We start from the raw sequence: 6,887 nt of genomic DNA, 5'->3' as shown, positions 1-6,887 counted from the left end.
ATGCATATTGATTTGTTGAATATATCCAGATGATGTAGTGACATTCTTGTTACTGCAACCAATGCCACATATCTATAAAACTAGGATTCCAACTCTTTTTTAGGTTGTAAATTATGTTGAACATAGTCTCAAGCCATAATAGTTTTCTATCTACCAAAATTAGAAAGAGAATCATACAAACTTGTGCGAGCTCTTTGTATTTTCTTTGATATGATATTCAAGAAAAGGATGAGAAACAAAACTCTAAATAAGCAGGCAAGCTCTCCATGTGCTCTACACCCCATAGGTAAATCTACTCTAATAAAAGAGGCAATCAAAAACTAGTTCACTTTGCATTTGTAACCTTGCGTAGGATCTTAGCAACATTCTCACATTGAACCTTTGACATAAAGGAGAAATAGACAAGCTCATAACCCTCAGGAAGGCTTTCTTAGATAAGAAGTTTCTGAGCAGACACAAATCCTCAATAATAATGCTACTATGATTTATTTGTTTAAATTCCAAACAAAGTTGTATTATCTTGGGTAGAGAAGGCTACTGTTGTTTGTGGTTAAGGATCCTTTAGATTAGTAGAATCACATGTAAACTAGATGTGACATTGTAGTAAGAAAACTATAATAAGAGCTAAGAGCTTGCCTAGTGATTAGAGCTCGAGACTAGACACTGCATGAAGCATTTGTAGGCATTTGAGTCTAAAGTGTCACTAGCACAAAATCAAACTAAAAAGGAAACTTGGCAAATAAAACTAAATAAAAATAGTCCTTTTGATTAAATATCAACATTGTATGAACAATACCATTACAGTGCACTATAATTGGTACAAATATATTGTTGGCTAAGTCCCATGACATAATGCTAGTTTCGAGGTACGTCAATATGCTTACTTATCTAGGTATATCATTTTCTTACAGATAAAGGACAATCTACTAAAAAAAGAAAAGACCACTTTTTACAAATTCACAGAGGTACAAACCCATTCAACTCTGAAGGTAATGCTCTTACTACCATTTCACCCCCAGTAAATTTGTTGTAAGTTCCCAAGTGATGATAGTTGTAGCATTAGCAGGGAAAGCTCTCACCAATGTAGGCCCCAAGCCAGCATATAATCCTCTAAAATCGAGTTCTCTATAAATCTGCCAAACATAGAATTGGGAAATGGTTTCATGTTCATTAATATGAGTACTTATTGCTTTTAAATTCATCTATTGGTTATCTAAGACTACTTAGTAGAATAGATCCTAGACAAAAAGATAGAAGCTAAGTCTCGTGGTATTTGAATATTTAAATTTTAATCTTTTAATTAGAACATACTATATACCCACTATAAAATAAGCATGCAAACAATTGGTGTTAGTATCGTGAATGATGATTTTTTTATCCAGAACACAAGAAAACATGCAAATAAATGAATTAACCCAATTCAATAATCCAACCATCAATCCTAACAGATATCCTAATTGCTGTCATAAGAATCCAACAACTTTGTAAAAGCCTAGTCAAAATCTTTATTAAAAATTAATTTATAAACATTTTTTCTAGAGTAGAGTCCATGTAAAAATGAAATTTTATGTCCTACCATCCTGATCGTGTGTATAGGATTTTTTCTTGCATTAATATTTGGACTGTTTGAATATGGGTTTTTGCAACATCGAGAGGCAAAACAGCTGCCCAAAACTGCAAAGAAAATTACATGTTTTGTTGCACACATTTGATCTGCAAAAACTAAGTTTAAATACTTAAATTGAAATTCCAACATTAAGGTTGCATACCTCAATTCTTGCAAGCCCACCAGAGACAACTCCAACTCCTGCTTCTATAAAAACTTTAGAAGAATAGTTGACAAATTGAGAAGACTAGGAATTCATTTGGGGATTCACTTTATCATGCATACTAATAAGTGAAAGCATATGATATCAATTCAATTCATAAGTATTGAAGAAAACTGTGTGTCCAATAGACTCCCCAAAAAATGTAGTTAGGCCACCATGAAACAAACCTTGTACCTAGAAAATTATGTACCAATGACACAATCAAATAATATATTGTATAATGAAGGATACCATCCGAAGCATTTATATTGCATGTCTACAACTACATACCAAATAGTAACAAAAATTTAACACCTTACCCTTTCATTTCTAAGAGTTTGCAGTGCACAGTCTAGAGGCCCATCATATATCTACTGATGCTTTTTCAGTTGCCTATTGTCATTCTCCTAAACTTGCAATCTACATTGCAAAACAACAAATAGTCAATGGTATGGAGTCTAGAATTCAATTTATATACATACAATAGAGACAAAGTCTAGTTCTTGTTACCTTTATCAACTTTGCTGGGCACAATACAAAACTTATTAATGCTCCACCAAAAGCTGTAGAAGGAACAACAATCTGAAGTTTGGGCTTGCCACTTCCAGGATCTCCTCCCTTTCCAAAGAACCACCATGCCAAATATGATCGCATTAGGATTGCACACATAAGCTACACACTACAAAGAGGAAAAAGTACATCAAACAGTTTCCAATGTGCCTATGAAGATAAATCAATATGCCTACTTATCTAGGTATATCATTTTCTTATGGATAAAGGACAATCTATTGAAAAAGGAAAAGACAACTTTTTACAAATTCACACAGGTATAAACCCATTCATTGTGGGAAAGTAGAAAGCAAATCTAAAGTACTAGTGATGCAAACAAAAGTATCTAGCGTCCAATCAAGCAATTCCCCTTGAACATCCGTCCAAGTTTCTCAATGCACTCCATAACAATTTGTTGGTGTGCTAAAACTTTTCTACTCTTCATAATTCTTACAATTGATGCATCAATTTCATAACGTCTATCTTTATCCACATCCTCAATCACCTTTTTTTTCCTCATCCACTAGTTAAGCATTGGCCCTACATCAAAGATTTTGGTGTTTGATCACGAGATTGAGAAGCATGAAGACAAGAACAATGAGACCACAAGGTTCTCAAGGTTAAGCACTCACCACTTGCTAAATAAAGGAAGCACCTTGCGGTCTAGCAACCCATGTGAAGTACCCAATTAAAAGGAGCCTACTAGAGAGTTGGTCAACACATTCTTTTTCATTGTTGAGATATTTTAGAAACCCAGAACCCCAAATAGAAAAAGCAAACAAACAAATTCAAGACTGTTTAAGCTTTACCCAATAATAATATCCTAGGAGTCCAAGAACAACATTTGACTACAAGGGTGGTGACAAGAAGTGTGGGGCAACATCCCTTTAGACCATATAAATTCTTCTATAGTTCATGTTTTGAATGCCATAAAAACCTAGAATTAACATTAGAATCCATGGTTTGAATAATATAAACTCTTAGAATCAATACAAAATCCATGGTTTGATTGCAATGAAAACTTAGGACCAGTACTAAATTTCATGCTTTGAATGCAATAAAGACTCAGAGTAGTCATATAATATTTTGTAACTCAATAGATTAAATGCGTTGCAGTACTTACCAATTGTGATGTTGCAAGATGTGCATGAACCTACAATGTTCATCATAGTTCTTGAACAGTGCAAAAAATTTTCCATTTGCTATTCCTTCCTGCATGGGACTCATTTAAATCAGCCAGAGGTAATCAATTACCAGCCAATGAACATAATTCAAGGGATTAGCTCTTACAGTGAGTGTGATGATGCCAATTATCAGTCCTGCATTCACAAGGGTCTTTAAATATTTGGCCTCAAAAACAAAGAATTCAGTGGTCAATGGGTTCAAACCACTTTTTAAGTGACCAACCTATTTGAAGCCACCCAGAAAAACATTAGCAAAAGAAACATGCATTTTAGTACTAGAAAATCATGTTTAGAACAAAAATTAGACATAATATCAAACAAATTGTTCCATACCCATCGTGTTTCAAACTCACTAAATAACTAGTATCTTTTGGGTAGTGATACCGAACATGTACAGATCATAATAATAAGTGATTTGATAAGTGATTCATTCTACCATACTTAGACATGAGTGAATTGAACACAATGTGCAGAAATGAATACAAGACAATATAGAATAGTTGGTGATAGAAACTCATACAATCTCAACCCCATGTTTATCAGCATGTGTAGCGAACACCAGCATGCTACTAAGAATTACAGATGTCAGAGGAGCAGCTGCTGATATCCAGAAGAGCTTAGGATTTTTCTTACTCCGTTAGATCAGCCCACAAGAATGAAAAAATAGATCAACACCATATCAGACATCAGTCATTCCATGTTGTTTCTTCTTGTCGTTATGAAGGCTAGGTATTATATGGATAGAAAAATGAAAGAGAATCACAAAGTTATGTTATAATACTGAGAATTTAACGAGTGATGAGTAGAAAAGAGAGAAAGCATATTCCAAGCACTATGGTCTCCCACCTCCACTGCACATCGATACAATTACAAGAAGACAATAACAATAAGTTGGCAATATACTTTATTCAAGAATGAATTCTTTACTCTAGATGTATTCAAATCATGAGGTTGCTAATTCATTGCATATAAACATACCTTGTGAGTTTGTCCCCATACTGATCTCATGGCAGATGCTATGTCTATCTCTACAGTAAAATGTTGAAGACCAAGAATGCCTTTTAGCTGTTGGAGAGAAACAATAGTGGCTACTCTAGCCATGAAACCCACGATAGTTTGATGTGATAGAAAGTCTATAATGAATCCCAACCTATAGTAGAATCATAAATGATGTGACACATACTATTAGTGACAAAAACCTAGCTGTTTGGCTCCACTGAAAAATATTCTAGTGTTGTCCATGAACTTTATATAGTTATATAAATCAGTATGACTTTCTCATGCCATCCCAAATAAGAAAAATTACATAACTAAAAATAGAAATATGGGACATGTTAAAACCATTGAATTACATGAGTTTTTAGTGCAAGCCTCCCACTCAATTACGTACAGTCACATGTATCTTCTCTATAAAAGAAGAATCCTATGAAGGATAGACACTGAGAGGCTTGCATAGTGACATTATTGCATTATTAGACATGTAAATCATCAACCTGAAAATGTCCATGCTTGCTTGAAAAATCCCAGCAAAGAATGTTGCAGTTAGGGCCAAGTGCAAAGCCAGTTGAGAATTTTGTGTTGGGGAGACCTCCTTGGAAATCAATGATCCTATAAGAAGTGGCACAATCACCAATGGTCTGTAAGATGGTTTATAGCCTCTTCCAAATCACTTGAGAAACTCTGAGATTAGAACAAATGCAAAAGGAAATCTATGTGATACCCTTCCAAAAATAATATATAATAGCCACTCTACGGATTCTATTAACAAAGTGTTATACCATTTGACATTGCCTCCATTACTTTTCCCTTGGCTGCTTGGGGAGAATCTCATTGCTCTTCAATTACTTCAACAGAGGGATTTTCCATCTATCAGTAACTACATATGTTAATTAAGGAGTTGATGTTAACACCATCAATCATGTAGAAGCTCCAAAAGAAATACTAACTAAGATTCAGAATGTACTATGACATACATTTTTTCGTTTTCAATAGAAAATATTATCAATCAAAGGCTTACTTTTTGTGGGGGGTTATTTTCTGGTTCAACAACTCCTTCATTGTCAAGTTCAATGTCTGATTCAACAATCTCATCATCACTGACATTTTCTTCTGGCACTTTTGGTGTAGTGCTTGAAGTACCAAATTGTTCATCCAGATGTATATCAACATCACTTTGATCCTTGAAAGTACTTTTTTGGAGCACATTTTACAGAAATTCAGTTAAAAAAACTACAAACATTTTGGATTCTCACGAACATTATAATTCAGATCAGTATAAAACTCCATAGAAACTGATAAAATTGATTCAACACATGCTTGCTTTGTTACAATTCCTACCTGAAACTCCTTAGAATAAAACTAGTGAGTTCTCAGGTGAGAATAAAGTTAAATATGGGAACCAATTTTTATTTAGAAAACCAACTAATACAACGCAAAATGTACACAAAAGAAAACTTCAAAAGCACAAATACCAACGAAGATGTTTGGGACTCAACTTTGGAGTACAAACGTATGATATTAAGATATTTAATAAACTGTAATTCTAATATAAACTTGCATGCTAAATCATAATATGCTTGTTTGCCTCAAAAACACACAACTCAATACTAATAGTAAGATCACAATTTGACTTCTTGTGTAAAATATCTCCTACTTATCAAGCTTCAAATATCTTAATCTTTTTCTACTTTACTTCTTCCAGTAATGCTTGAGAATTCAATGGGACTTAAATGTTTCAATTTGAAACAAGTACAAATTTCCCAATATCTAAGTATCCAAGTCATTTACTATAGTCTACACTAATGCAATGTCTTTGTTCCTCATACATTTTTTCTAAGAAATTAATTAAACTAACTAATTAAATATCAAATTGTCTTGATATTAGTGATATTCTTTCATTCCATTACTGAGTTTCTTTCATTCCATCCATCCCATATGATGATTATTAGGAGAATTTTCCAATAGAATTTAAAGGTTTTCTTTCAATTTTCAATGTCTATCTTTCTATAAGGGACTTAGTAAATTTGGAAAAGGTCCTTTCTAGGTTCAAGTATTTTCACAAAGAGGAACATGAGAAAAATTTGGTCATTGAGGGGGGGTTCCAGATACTTCTACACTGTGAAAATAGTATGAACTATTTAAGTTATTACAAGCTCAACACAGTAACCACAAGTACACTTAGCTAGTTTACTAAAGTCTTGATTCCCAATTAATGGGTTGCATTAAATGCAAGCATGCCACAATTGATCTTAATATTAGTGTTAGTAATGATTTGTTGTATTGAAATCATAGATTGGTGAAGCCAATGGCAAGAGCTATTTATTAATGAATTTTTAACTGAAATCAT

At 33.5% G+C, this 6,887-nt stretch overlaps 1 pseudogene; it reads right to left on the bottom strand.

The window, feature by feature from the left end:
* Positions 1-1,001: 1,001 nt before the first annotated feature.
* On the bottom strand, positions 1,002-4,642 carry LOC149547827 (mitochondrial arginine transporter BAC1-like; annotated as a pseudogene).
* Positions 4,643-6,887: the final 2,245 nt, after the last annotated feature.

The sequence above is a fragment of the Cupressus sempervirens genome, chromosome 7 (assembly GCF_028749045.1).
Source record: "Cupressus sempervirens isolate cs-2001-9-10 chromosome 7, ASM2874904v1, whole genome shotgun sequence".
Lineage (NCBI taxonomy): Eukaryota > Viridiplantae > Streptophyta > Pinopsida > Cupressales > Cupressaceae > Cupressus > Cupressus sempervirens.
This window is presented reverse-complemented; position numbering and strand designations above follow the sequence as displayed.